The sequence below is a fragment of the Ictidomys tridecemlineatus genome, chromosome 9 (assembly GCF_052094955.1).
Source record: "Ictidomys tridecemlineatus isolate mIctTri1 chromosome 9, mIctTri1.hap1, whole genome shotgun sequence".
NCBI classification, from domain to species: domain Eukaryota; kingdom Metazoa; phylum Chordata; class Mammalia; order Rodentia; family Sciuridae; genus Ictidomys; species Ictidomys tridecemlineatus.
The window spans coordinates 123,890,259-123,905,288 of NC_135485.1; the positions used below are offsets into that span (position 1 = coordinate 123,890,259).

Here is a 15,030-nt window from a genome sequence, read left to right on the forward strand (position 1 = left end):
CTTGAACTTGTGATACTCCTGCCTCAGTCTCTGAGTTGGGTTAACAGGCATGCATCACTGTGCTCATCATTTTTTCTTTATTTTTGAGATGGGGTGGGCAGTGTTTCTCTGTGTTGCTCAGGCTAATCTTGAATTCCTGTGCTCAAGCCATCTTCCTGCCTCAGCCTTCCAAGTAGCTAGAAGTACAGGTTCTATAGGTTCTTTTTGCATTAAGCAGAGAGATTTTGCATTTCTAACAAGCTCTAGGTGATGCTGCTGCTCGTGGACCCTGAAACACACTTTGAGTAATAAGCCCATGGGGCCAGGATTCTCAATTCTGACAGGACATGAGAATCAACTGGGAAGCTTCAAAAAGACATAAGTTCATGATCCTACACTCAGATTGCCTGATTAATTACTTCCAGAATACTTGGTAAGAACTGGATTTTTTGAAGTCTGTGGGAGGTGAGAACTGTTGAGTCTAGTTGAAGAACATGATGGTGAGTGTTTTCAATGTAATTTTTTATCTTTTGGATGGTTACATTTTCCCATCATAAGTAATTCATGTTGTGATGCCTTTAGTCAAACAGAATAAACAGAATCAACCATGCATTTTTTCCTTTATTAGCCTTAGTGAAGTATGATTGATAAATAAAAGTTGTATGTATTCAAGGTGTACAATGTTTTCACATACTTAGACATTGTGAAATTACTATTACAATCAAGCTAATTAATATATCTACATCTCACTTAGTTACTTTTTTTTTTTTTGTGATGCTGGAATCAAACCCAATACCAAGAGCATGTAAGCGTTTTCTTTTTTTCCATATCTTTGTTAACATTTATCTTTTGACTTTTGATCCTAACAGGTGTGAGAGATGATATCTCACTGAGGTTTTGATTTGCAAAACCTAATGACTAGTGAATGATGTTGAAAATCTTTCCATAGACCTGTTGGCCATTTATGTGTATTCTTTGGAAAAATGTCTGTTCAGCTCCCTTGCCTATTTTAAGATCTAGTTTTTTTTTTTTTTTTTTGCTGTTATGAATTCTTTTTTTGGATATTAATCTCTTATCAAATATTAATCTCTTATATGGTTTGCAAATATTTTCTCCAGTTTCATGGGCTTCCTTTTCATTTGATTATTTCCTTTTCATTTCATTATTGATTATTTTGCTGTGCAGAAACTTGAGTCCTATTATGAATTTTATACATGGATTTTATTCCATCCTTGCTATTGTATAGTCTCCAGGTTTCACATGATGAATGGTGTAGTGAACTGTCACTGAAGTAACTAAAATTCACACAGCATGTATTAGTTATAAACTTTTAGCTTGCAAGAAATAGAGGCTTGTTCTGCTGGCCTCAGCTGATGGAGACTTATTGTAAGGAAACACAGGGAGTAGAAAGACACAGGATGTAGTTTCAGAAGTTATTTGGACATAAGAGTAAGTCTAGGAAACTGACAGCATGTAGCTACACCAGGAACATTCTTTTGTCAGTAGGATTGACTCTCTTGTGCCTAATATTAGTGACACCACCATTTTTATGGAGTCAGATTATGTCTATTTTCATGTCTTATTAAGGTCCTGAATAATGGGCTGTCTTTGTTGCAGTTTCTCTCCCCAAGAATAAAAGTTCTAAGAAGGTTGGCCAGGGCCGGGTGTGGTTCCACATGACTGTAACCCTAGCAACTTGGGAGGTTGAGACAGGAGGATACTGAGTTCAAAGTCAGCCTCACCAAGTGCTCAGCAACTCAGTGAGATCCTATCTCTAAATAAAATACAAAATAGGGCTGGGGATGTGGCTCAGTGGTCCAGTGCCCCTCAGTTCAATCCCTGTTGTGTAGTTCCCCCCCCCCCCCGCCCCCGCCAAAAATAAGGTTGGCCAGCCATGGTCCTGCACAGGATGCCCCTTTGGGCAGGGTTCTCATGCTCATTGACTTCAGAGGTCTGGCAGACTTATAGATAGCTGTCTGTTCAGATCTATCCCCTGTCCCTTTGCTGGGGTGGCAGATCTTGTACCTACATGGCCACCTGCTTGAGAGAAGTACCTACAGTTCTGTCAGATGGGGTGTTGGGCCTGGAATACACTGGGGGTTCCTAGGATGGAGAGAGGGTCAAGTTGACAGGCTACAGGCAGGACCTGTACATTTTCAGCCATGTGAATTCCATGGGGTAGAGACTCAGTTTGTTCATTGTTAATCCCCACAGCTCAGAACAACTCTTGGCATGTACTTTCAATACTTAGCCTGCAAATAGAATAGGCTTGACTTTTAAAAAAAATACTGTAATGTAGCCTTTATTTTTGCTTTGATTACATTCTATTCTAACCTGGATGCTATGTATAAAAGGTTGAAAAGTAAATTCCTACTCTGCCCATGGCTCACCCTGTTGAGAAGAAAGAATATGCTCTCTCAGGATAGCACTTAACATTTTACTTTTATGTGAGTTCCAAAGGTTTTAGATGTTTGCCACTTGGTGCCATCAATACAGACGTGCTGGGTTTGGGGCTGCCTGGTACTAGGTGAATGTCAAGTCCAGCGCTTGGAGCCTTTGCAACAGCTTCCCTTGGAGATGTTCTTGCCTGTGACTGCAAAGCATTTCCATGGGGCCTCAACTCCTGAGCTCAGGCTCTTTCCCAGCCACCGCATGCCAGGGTGGCAGGCGCTGCTGGGAAGGATGGGGTGGACGCAGCCCACTGCATGGGTTCCCCAACTCCCCTTCCAGCAGCCCCAGCAGTACAGGCACAGAGGCTCTTCCCCCTTGAGTCTCCGTGGAATTGCATTTTATTTTATTTTTTTTATATTTATTTTTCAGTTTTTGGTGGACACAACATCTTTATCTTATTTTTATGTGGTGATGAGGATTGAACTCAGTGCACCGCGCATGCCAGGCGAGCACGTCACCACTTGAGCCACATCCCCAGCCCAGAATTGCATCTTAAAGTTGAAATGTGGGGCTGAGGTTGTGGCTCAGCGGTAGAGTCCTCGCCTGGCACCTGAGAGGCCCTGGGTTCGATCCTCAGCACCATATAAAAATAAATAAATAAATAAATAAATAAAGATAAAGTTGAAATGTGTATTTGGATATTTAGCCAAAAAAAAAAAAAGCAGTCAATTTTTACATAAGGAGGGAGACACTGGGAAGAGTGGTCATTAAGATTGATTGCAGCAGCCTCCATTTTCCAAATGCCCTGAATTGTGCAGGAGCGTGAATGTGTTTCTGAGGTGGCGCACACCTGTAGTTGCAGCTGCTTGGGAGCCTGAGGCGGGGGCATCTCTTGAACCTAGGAATCACAGACCAATCTGGGCAAGAAAGAAAAGAATTTTCTGAGGACCAGTTCCCCAGGTTAGTGACGCGTGGGATGTAGGGCATAAATGTGAGTTATAAGTACAGTGTTGCTAACATCGCATGTGACAGCGTCTCCAGGAAAGGGGCAGCGATACTGAACATTTAGTGTCAAACCTGAATTATATTGTCATTACTGTTGAATAGAATGATGAGCACTTATAATGTTTAGAACAAATCTTTCAGTTGCTCCTTGAATGCAGGGATTTTTGTAAACCTTATTAATGTAATTTGGTACTGATCACCTCATAGGATTCCAGTGAATGTTTAATGAAGATAATGAAGAATTGGATTTGGAAATATTTTCTTCTAGTTTATCTTCAGCTTATCTTTTTATTCTATTTAACAGTGTCTTTAGTGCTTTGAACATTTTTAAAATAGCCGGTTTAAAGTATTTATCTAGCAAGTCCAGTGTCTGGGCTTCCAGAAGGACAATTTATATAGATTACTTCTTTCTTGTGGGGGCACTGCCTCTTGTTTCTTTGCATACCTCATGAATTTTTGTTGAAAATCAGACATTTTGAATATTAACATGTGGCTAATCAGACAAAATCAGATGGTTCTCCCTTCCTAGGGTTTGTTATCGCTGTTTGTTATAGTGATAGTCATTTACTACGTGTTAACTTTTCTAAACTAGTTTTGTAAAGTCTGTATTCTCTGTCATGTGTGATACTGAAGTTTGTTTCATTTGTTTAGTGGGTAGCCAGTGATGAGACAAATGTTTTCCTTCAATGTCTAGAACTAAAAGGAACCTCCCATCTTTGCAGATGAGCTCTGCTGTAGGTGGCCTTGCTGTAGGTGGCCTTGCTGTAGGTGGCCTTGCTGTAGGTGGCCTGGTGGTCAGCGAGGTGAGAGCTGAGGGCCTTCTCAGGTCTTCTCTGAGTCAGGGCCTATTCTGGGAAGGCAGTTGGCCTTCCGGATTCACAGGAATATATGGGGACTTTCAAAACTCTTATTCCCCAAAGCATTTTGCTCACTAGCCTTCCTACCAGCTTTTTGGATTAGTCTTTTACTTACCAACTGTTATTCTCATGTAACAGCAATTAATGTATTTATTTGTTGGTTGGTAAATATTTTCAGCAAATACCCTCCAGCTCTCCACTTTAGCCCTGAGAGAGTACAGTCTTTTTGCTGGACTTCTTGGGAGCCAACCGACAGGTCAGAACAAATGATTACAATTCTTTGTGAATGAAGTTTGTTGTGCTTTCTCTAGTTTACACCAGCACTGGGAATGCCATTTTGTATGTCTGTGTGTGGGATGCTGGGGATCAAACGGGGCTTCAGCGCTTGCTAGGGAAGCTCTCTACCCAAGAGCTGCAGCCCCAGCTCCAGGATGAAGTTTGTTTTTTTTTAGTTGTTGGTAGACCTTTATTTTATTTAATTATTTAAACCCAGTGCCTCACACATGAGGCAAGCACTCTACCACTCTACCACTGACCCACCAGGCTGATATTTTTAAGGTTACTGCTGATCAGGGGAAGGGGAAAGGAATCAAGGAAATTTCAAATGACACAAAGCTCACTATTTTCATTAAAATCCAGCTAGTTTTTCTTGATTATTTTATTATTGCTGTAGACTTTTGGTTTATTTCTAGAGTTCTAAAAACAGTCAATTTCTGCCAGTTTATTTATTTATTTTTTAATTTTTGGTACCAGCAATTGAACCAGGGGATTGGGGGTGCTTAACCACTGAGCCACATCCCAGGCCCCCCCCCCGCTTTTTTTTTTTTTTTGCTATTGAAGTTTATTTAACAAAAAGTTTAATATGAAAATGTACATGACCCAATTTTCAAGTCATAGTTAAACAGGGCTTCTGGAAGGAGGACACAGATTTCTCTGCTGAACAGCCATTATTTATACTCGTTCTAAGGCTTCTAACATGATGATATTGTTTCCTCATATTACCACCATTCCAATATCGTTCTGTTGTCCACTAGTTGCCATCTTCACACATTCATCTATTACAAGATTCATGAAGGGATCAAATCCCCGCAGTATTCCTTGAACATGTCTGCCACCGTTTAATTTCAATGATAACTTCTTGTCCATAAATCTTTTCAGCTCGGGAGGGTGAGCTTTGCTCATATAGTCTACTCTGCAGGCTCAGAGATGCTTTTCCCAGCCCTTTTTTATATTTTATCTAGAGACAGGGTCTTGCTAAGTAGCTGAGGCTGGCTTTGAACTTGCGATCCTGAATTTGATCCCCAGCAAGAAACAAAACAAAAAACCCACTAACAGAACAACACCATGAGAAGTCATCATCTCCTGCGGGACTAGTATAGTATTTGTGGCTCATTATGGTATTTTTAAAAACCTATTTTCCCCTAAGATGAGTTACTGTAATGATTATTGCAAATACTGTCCTATTGATAAAAGAAATGATTGATAAGCTGTTCAAGGAAATGATGGTAGGAATGGAGTATATAATTGTGTTTCCTCTGAAGATCATTTTTCAAAATACTGCTAATTTATCATTTGCTGATATGTTTGGTTTTATGATATTTACTTGTTTTCCTGAAAGCTATATAATCATTCAAGAAGCAAATTCTCATTTAAAACCAAATTGTTTAACATAATGAGAGCCTACCCTTAGCATTCTCTGCTTTATTTTTCCTTTGTGTTTCATTTTCATCTGTGACACAACAGAACCTGATCTAGAGGATTGGATTCAAAAGACATACATTTTTTTTTTTTTTTTAAATTTGGAGATAGGGTCTCACTGAGTTGCTTAGAGCCTCGCTTTTGCCGAGGCTGGCTTTGAACTCGGGATCCTCCTGTCACGGCCTCCTGAGCTGCTGGGATTACAGGCACGGGCCACCATGCCCAGCTAAGACATTAATTCTAAATGCTTAGCCTCCCATTATATGGCCAGCTAAATGGCCTTGATTTCATCTCTCATATTCTCCACTGACAGTGTGAAGGACTTAGACTCAGGTCACATCCCATGCTGTTTATAAATAAAGCTTTATTGAAACACAGCCATACTCATTCATTAACATCATGTCTATAATTACTTTTGTTCTGCCTCAGCAGAGTAGTTGCAACAGTCTATTTGGCAGTAGGTCTAAAATACTTCCTCTCAGTCCTTTTCCAGGAAAAGTTTGCTGACTCTTTGCAATGAGGTTTCGGGTTCAAAATTCTTCATTCTAGGTTTGGGGATTGAGAGTCGACTATTATTTTTTTCTGTTGGGTTGCTTCTTAGTAAATCATCAGAAAACTTCAACTTGAAGAAGGGAAACAGCACTAAATTACATATTCTTATTTGTTAGACAGCTGTCATATTTTGACATCAGTGCTGTGGTTACAACTTCTAGAGCTCAGTGTCTTATTCAACTGGTGAGCTATTTCTTGGCTGCAGGATCAGTCCCTAACTGAGAAGAGGAGCAGTGGACAAAAAAGCCATGTGCCAGTATTTAAAACTTATGCTCAGAAGTCTCGTAGGTCAGTTCTACCCATGTTTCTTTGGCTTACCTGATGTCAATGGCTCAGGGGGGTAGTATTCTTCAGGTACCCTGAAAGTTACTTGGTACCTTGAGTGGATGGTTAGCCCTTTTACATGGCCATGTTGAGAATTGAGCTTTAGAGGAAGCAGACAATGAAAAAGTGAGTATTATCTCTGTTATGGTTTGGATGTGAGGTGTTCCCCAAAACTTCACATGTGAAACAATGCACGAAGATTTTGGAGAGAAATAATTGGTTATATATAGCCTTAGCCTGATCAGTGAATTAATCCCTGGTAGGATTAACTGGGTGGTAAGGAGGCTGGTGGGGTGTGGCTAGAGGAAGTGGTTCACTGGGGGTGTGGCTTTGGGGTTTAGATTTTGTATCTGGAGAGTGGAGACTCTCTGTTTCCTGATTGCTGTGATGTTCAGCCTCACCATGAGCCCCAAGGAATGGAGCCTGCTGTCTATGGATGGAGACCTGGGAGGCTGGGGAATAAACTTTTCTCCTTTACAATTGTTCTGGGTGAGTCCTTTAGTCACAGCAGCGAAATCACTGACTAAACAATCTCCCACAGCCACCTTTTAAAGATGTGCTAGTTTGAGAAGTTTGAAACTCTTGGCAAAACCTTGGTTTTGGAATTCCTTGTGTGTTGTTCTTTATGACTCCCCTACAGCCAATAAATTGGCCAGTGAGCTTTTGGGATATATTCTAATTTTTTCAACTTGTTTACTTAATGCTCAATGTAAGAATACAGTATGTTTTGGGATTTCTTTTTTGCAGAGTCTTGATGTCTGTAACTTTAATTTCCCACTCTAAACTGGTTCTCTGTCTCACTGAATGATACCAAGCCAGAGACCTGGTGAAGGCACAGCTTTCTCCTACACTGTGACCAGATTCTGTTGAACCTGCCTTCTGCAGAGCTCAACCCTGTCCTGTTCTCTCCATTTTTGTTGCCACCATCGCGGTCCAGGCATCTTTTGTCATTTTCTGACTCCTAACTTACTTCTCTAATCCATTCCTGGACCACCACTCAACTGAATTTTCTAAAATGCAAACTAATCATGCCATGTGTACCTGCTGCTTTTTCATTGTCTGCTTCCTCTAAAGCTCAAATTCTCAACATGGCCATGTTTATTCCCTTTATATTTTTCTGAGTGTTTCCAGTTTTGTCCTGTTGAGCTTATTTTCATGTCTGTAAAAATATAATCCAGAAATGTCTTTCTAGAGCATTATTTTATGGCTCAATATTTGGTAGGTATTTATTTCTTGCTTGTAAAGACTCAAAAGACTTAGTAGCAGGTAGTTGAGCAAAGCTGATTGTGATAGTCTGATTGTGATAGTCCAGTCTATTGAGCTTCCATCCTGATGCTCAATAGATTGGTCCTTCTTGGGAGGGTTTGGCTAAGCCTGATGGTAGCTGCTGGGCTCTAAAGAAAGCTAGGTTGGGGCTGGGGATGTGGCTCAAGCGGTAGCGCGCTCGCCTTGCATGCGTGCGGCCCGGGTTCGATCCTCAGCACCACATACCAACAAAGATGTTGTGTCCGCCGAGAACTAAAAAAAATAAATATTAAAAATTCTCTCTCACTCTCTCTTTAAAAAAAAAAAAAAAAAAAAGAAAGCTAGGTTGTTGGGCATAGTGGTCTATAATCCTGTAATCCTAGAGACTCTGGAGTCTGAGGCAGGAGGCCAGCCTTGGCAACTTATAGGGAGACCCTCAGCAATTAGTGAGACCTTGACTCAAATAAATAAATAAGGATGGAAGGAGGAAGGGAGGAAGGAAGGGATTGGGAATGTAGCTCAGTGCTAAAGTAACCCTGGGTTTAATCCCCAGTACCCTCTCTCTCCCACTGAAAAAGCAAGACAAATACAAAGCTACGTTAACATGGTTTTAGTTTTACTTTCTCAGCTGGGGATATAGCTCAGTTGGTAGAGTGCTTGCCTGGCATGCAGAAGGCCAGGGGTTCAATCCTTAGCACCACCAAAAGAAAAGTTTTACTTTCTCTGTAACATGTTTTTAGAAGTTTAAACTATGTCCATTTCAGAACTAGTTGTTCATTGGTCTGGGTTAGACTCTGGACAAAAAATGTGAACCACAGTGCATTTTCCTCTTGCTTGTGGTCCTGTCTCTCAGAGGCCTTTTATGTTAGCCCTCTGTTTCAGATTTAAAAATCACTCCATGGATCTCCTAGGGGGACAAGAGATTTCTCTAAAATCCAAATACTTGCCTTTGAAGATGCTCCAGTAATTTTAATTTTTAAGGCCAAATGTTTTCATTATTTAAAATTCATTGACACAAAATTTCTTTGATCAACCAACTACTATCCTCCTCTTTTTTTTTTTTTTTAAATCTAGCCTAGTATTATGGAGTATAAAATAAAATTAATCCTGAATTCTGAAGCTTTGCAATTGTTGCAGTCAATTATATGATAGCTTTCTGTTATCATTAACTTTAAAAAGCAAGTTTAATTTAAAAAATAATAGGCAATGTTTAAATATTAAACCTTTAGAAAGAATCAGGGGTATATTGACCAAATCTTTCAGCATGAAGTGAGACATTGAGGAATACACAATCATATGATGGATTTAAACTTTCTATGATTAAGGGTTTCTGTGACATTTTGATTTTCTTTTAATAAGCATAATTTAGGAAAAGGTTTGTTTTTTAACTTTTTTCCCCTCCCCCAAGTGAAAAGTTATCTGATTTCCTGCTTCTTAAGGAAGTAGCATAGAACAGGCTGCTTTGTCATTACTTATATTGGTCTGGGGGTTCTGTGAATATGGTGGTTCTTGAATATCTTGGAAATTCAAGGAAAAGTCTTGTGAAAGTGCATGAGTGCTTTTGTGGAGTGGGTTGTTCAGGTGGGTGTGGAGAGGAAGGCCCGTAATTCAAACAGGTTCTCATTTCTCTCCCTCTGTTCTCTCTTCTGAATGTGACTGCCCAGCCAACATATCTACTTTGATAGGCCTCTGAAATCTAATGTCCATATTAGTTTCCTATTGCTGTTAAAACAACTTAACTACAAATTTAGTGGCTTAAAACAACATGGATTTATTATCCTACAGTTCTGGAGGTCAGTGTCTCTGGGCTTTCTGGGTGGGTGGGCAGGGTTCCGTTCCATCTTACAGACCTGAGAGTGAATCCATGTTTTAGCTTCTAGAAGCCAGCGGTATTCCTTGGCTCATGGTCCCTTGCTTCATCTTCAAAGCAAACGTCTGCACTCCTCTCTTCTTCCTTCTGCATCCGTGTATCTTCTGCATAGTCTCATGAGTGTCTCTGACTCCAGTCCTCCTGCTTAGCTCTAGGAAGAAGCCTTTGTGGTTACATTGGGCCCCATAATCCAGGATCGTCTCCCCTCATAAGATACTCACTTGATCATACTTAACTAAAACCCTTTTACTGTGTACAGTAACACCCACAAATTCTGGGGATTAGGACAGGAAATCTTTAAGGGGGCCATTTTCCAGCCTGGCAAATCTCTTCCTCCTGAGTCTTTCCTCATTTCGTTTAATGGCACTGCTGTGATTAAGTGAGTTACGTGGGAGTCATTCTTGAAATAATTTCTCTTTATTTTTCCCGTCCTCTTATCTCATCATACCCACTCCCACCAACACACCTCCTCCATGGAGTCGTATCCCAATCTGATCAAAATGTTCTCTTGCTGCTGCTCCCCAACAGTATCTAGATGTATTCTTACCAATTTCCACCAGAAGCACCCTGCGCCCACCCTCTTCCTTTCCCTCTTGGGTGTTCAGAGTTAATTATAGTACAGGGCCCTGTGGCACCCAAGGGGCTACGGGATCAGATGGCAAGTTACTTCATTTCCACCACGGGGAGATGGGAAGCAAAGGCTTGTATGGTCGTAGACACTGTGGAGAGAATTTGGGTTGGCTGAGCATAATTATCCAGAAAGGCAATTAGGATTTCCATTAAAGATTTCAATCCCTTTTGTTCTTCTGATAGAAAATGTTTCTTCTCAATTATTGATAAGAGAATAAAATTAATTGAATCTGGTTATTTTGAGTGACTTCTCGCCTCCTTTTCCTGGAGAAGGAACACATTTTAAAAAGCTCTTACGTGGCTGATTTCTGGTACGCAGATTCACTATGCTTAGTCCGATTTGGTGAGGAGACGGAGGCAGCCTTCGAATAAAACAAAGCACATGAAAAGATGAAGTACCCACTGTTGAGATAATGTCGAAATAGAGCTTCCACCGTCTATTATCCCGATTCCTTTTTCTGTAATGTCCCACATTTTTGAGTGACTTCACAGCTTAGAGAAATAAAGGAGGGGAAAAGGGCCATTCCTTGAAATAGTCTATTTGTTATAAAGAGAAGATCTGGAAATAACTAAATGTACAAGTTTTTCCTACTTTTAGGGAAAAAAATCGCTTATTGGATTTTTAGCAGCTTTTAATTGTTAAAATTCCTCTTTAATTAAAAGTTTTCAAGACATGAGGCAGTGGAAAGCATGTGAAGATGATATATTTCAAGAAGTAAAGAATTCTGCAAATTGAAATTGATTTTTTTTTTTAAACAGAGAGAGTGAGTGAGAGAGAGAGAGTGAGAGAATTTTAATATTTATTATTTAGTTTTTGGCAGACACAACATCTTTGTTTGTATGTGGTGCTGAGGATCGAACCCGGGCCGCACGCATGCCAGGCGAGTGCGCTACCGCTTGAGCCACATCCCCAGCCCGAAATTGATTTTTTTTAAAGACAGTAATTCTACATTGAGCACCAGTCTCCCCGCCCCAAGTAGTATAAAGATGTCCCCATTTACTTCTTCATCATTTGGTCAGTTTTGGTGTCATTGACTAAATTAATTAGTACAAAAATAGTAAGCACTGACATTTTAGTTTTATGAATTCAAATGTTCATTGATTATTTTTCCTTCAGTAAAGTATTAACATTTGCTATATCTTGTATTTTAGGCCAGATTTCCATTTGTGTTTTAGCAATTGGAACAGAAAATATATAACTAGTATGACCCTTATTTTGAAATACAATCACAATGGGCCTGGGTGGTGGCTCAGCCGCAGAGCACTTGCCTAGCATGGTGAGGCACTGGGTTCAATCCCCAGCCCCACATAAAAATAAACAAATAAAATAAAGATATTGTGTCCATCTACAACCAAAAAAGTATATATTTAAAAAAATACAATCACAAGTATTATTAAGGATATCTTCAGAGAGCCCTGAATGCGTGACACACAAGTTATTTAATTTTAGCAGGAGATAAACTTCCCTGTTTATTTTTATAAAAAATAGTTTTAATGAGGCATATTTCATATGCCATATTATTTATGTGATAAGTGGCTGCTGCTCCCCACAGTATCTAGATGTATTCTTACCAGTCTGGGGATTGAATCCAGGGCCTCACACATGCCAGGCAAGTGGTCTACCACCCAGCTCCATCCCAGCTCTAATTAAAGAAAACATTTCCTATGGTGCTTTTAATGTTTTTCAGATACTTACTGCTTCCTTTCCTAAGCAGTGGACAGAAATAAGTGTGTTGTGGTGTATTCTGTTGTAGAGGATGAGGCCTGGAGGTGGAATATTGAGAATATTGCTCTGGATAAGAAGGAGGAAACCAAGAAGGCAGGTGTCTTAGTGAAGAAATAGAGGGTAAAGACCTTGGGCGTGGGCTTTTCTCTTATCACTTTGGTAAGTGGGGCCTTTATGCACAGGTGGGACAGAGAAGGAATGTGGAGACAAAAACCAGTGCTTGGCCTCACGGAGACTTCCCGATGTTCAGGATACAGCAGTGTCTGAGTGTTTTGCTCAGCTCCACCTCAGTGCCTGGTGTGTGATTGTCTCTGCTGCTTTGCAGACTCTGCTCCCACCTAACTGCACTCTCCACCATGGCAGCCCCCTCCTGGCCTCTCTGCACCACATGAGCCGGGTGCAGGATTCTTTGCTCTTCTGTCTTACATTCTTCCCCTGCTCTCAGTGGCTTCTCATCTCACTGAGAATAAAATTCAGAGGTCTTCCTGAGGCTTAGGCTCTGCAGGACCTGGCCCCTGCCCCTTTTCATTGTTAAAACATAGTTGTAGTGAGATATGATTCACCTGGTCTGAGTTCCAACCTCTTGCACTTGCTCCCAGCATTCTAGCCGCCTGGACCTCCCTGTTCCCCGCCACACATGCTAGCATGCTCCCCCACCCTATCAGAGGTGGAGTCCTGCTCCCTGTTCCTGTGGCCTGCCTTTTCAGTTTCACTCTTCTCTATCAGGCTTTCTTGTACATAACCTGAGAGCATGTGCTTCTTTTTATTTTTTCCTCTCTCACTCCACATTTTCCCATTGGTGTATTATAATTATATATAATAGTCATACCTGCACACCACATAACAATATAATTTGGCCAACATCATTCCCCAAAACTTGAAAATCTGTTTCTTTTACATTTTGTGCCGCCTCCCTCTCCCCTGGAATCTGTGTCCCTGGAGGGCGGGCTGGGTGTGTTCTAGGTACTCCTGTATCTTGGTGCCTTGACTGGTGCCTGTTCCTAGTGGGCACCTGACCCTGGTGCATGCGCAGTACATTCTGTAGGACTCACATTCTGACCTCCCTGGGGTTGGGGTGTTGTGTGTCAAGTACTGAATGCATCTCTTGGGTGAGACCCTGGGCTAACTGCTCCAGTGCCTGGGGCAGCTGTTAGGGCAGGTTTCCATCCCTGGTCCAGCCAACCAGTAGTGGCCAGAACACTGTAAGGTTCTATTTCTCTTGATATCCCTTTCTTTCCACTTGGAGGCTGGTCCCTCCAAAGTATGAAGTTTCCATTCTTGGTTCATGAGAAAAATTTGGGTGGATATTATGCTGTAGAATGGTTGCTTCCCATTTTGAGCTAAGAACCTAGAGGAGTGATAGGAAGGGGTATTTGGTTTTCTTGACCTTCTTTATGCCCTCTTTGCTGCGTGGCCGTGGCTCATATCCTTTTGTGCGTTCTCTGCCTAGTTGTGCTTCTTTGGTTCTCAAAAAAAAAAAAAAAAAAAAGATACTGGGTGTTGAACCCAGTATCAGTGCTTTACCACTGAACTATATTCCTAGCCCTTTACAATTTTTTAAAAGATTTTATTTTTAAATTTTGAGATAGTTTTCCTAAGTTGCTGAGGGTCTCACTACATTGCCTAGGCTGGATTTGAACTTGTGATCCTTCTGCCTCAGCCTCCTGAGTTGCTGGGATTACAGGTGTGCGCCGCGATGCCCAGCTGTTCTCTTGTTCTTGCTCGGTCTATCTTTCCCTTCAGCTTTCCTTTCTTGCTCCTCATTTCTTGTGTTCCCTGGGCTCCCTGTCTCATTCCAGTGCTTGCTTAGCTTTTGTTCTGACCTATGAGAAGCCTCTCCGTTTGCCTGCTTTGAGTGATCTTTCTCTCCTATTTTCCTTATGGCTGGAGAGGAGTGAGGAAGAGAACTATGCTGGAACATCCTTTCCTCCTTTCATCCTTCTATTTAATTAATATTTGAAAACCTCTGTGGGGCTGGGGGTGTAGCTCAGTGGTAGAGAGCTTGCCTAGCCCATTTGAGGCACTGGGTTCGATCCTCAGCACCACATATAAATAAATAAATAAATAAATAAATAAAGTATTGTGCCCATCAACAACTAAAAAAATGATACAAATAAATTTTTATAAAAAAAAAAACTATTTTGTGTAAGACTTACGTCAGGTCTGGGTTATCTCAGTAAGCAAAGTACCCAGGTTCACATAGTGTGTTTTGGGGATACAAGCAAGTTAATTGGATATTTATTATTCATTCATTCATTCAGTGAGTGTTTACTGAGACTGGGATACAATGGTGGATAAAAACAAAAATTCTTCCTCTTGCACACCTTACATTTTGGTAAGACAGACATGCGTTCAGTAGAGAACCACACACACCAATGTGAGATCACAGGTGTGTTGAGCACATTAGGGGCTGGCTCTGATCAGGAGAGCCAGGGATAGCTTTGAGAAAATAATGGGTGAATTAAGAATCTGAAGGCACAGGAAGAATAATTAGGCAAGGGCTACAGGGGAGAGGGAAGAGAAGATGTCAGAGTCTGAGGCTGAGAGGGTACTTAGAGCATTTGAGGACAAGTAAGCAGAGAACAGGAGAGCCATGCCCCACGGGGCAGGAGAACAGGCTGGGGTCAGACCTCGCAGGGCTTTGTAGACTGTGAGGATTTCATCCTTATTCTGTGAGCAACAGGATACCTTTGAAGGGCTATAAGCAGGGAGAAAAGGGGAGAAAGAGACAAAAAGTATTTTTATTTTTAAAA

General features: G+C 41.0%; 1 protein-coding gene and 1 pseudogene across 5 annotated transcripts in view; one reads left to right on the top strand and one right to left on the bottom strand.

The window, feature by feature from the left end:
* Window positions 1–15,030, top strand: part of Sh3d19 (SH3 domain containing 19) — a 175,411-nt gene that overhangs the window by 10,517 nt on the left and 149,864 nt on the right. The window lies entirely within an intron of this gene.
* Window positions 5,073–5,423, bottom strand: LOC144366540 (small nuclear ribonucleoprotein G pseudogene; annotated as a pseudogene).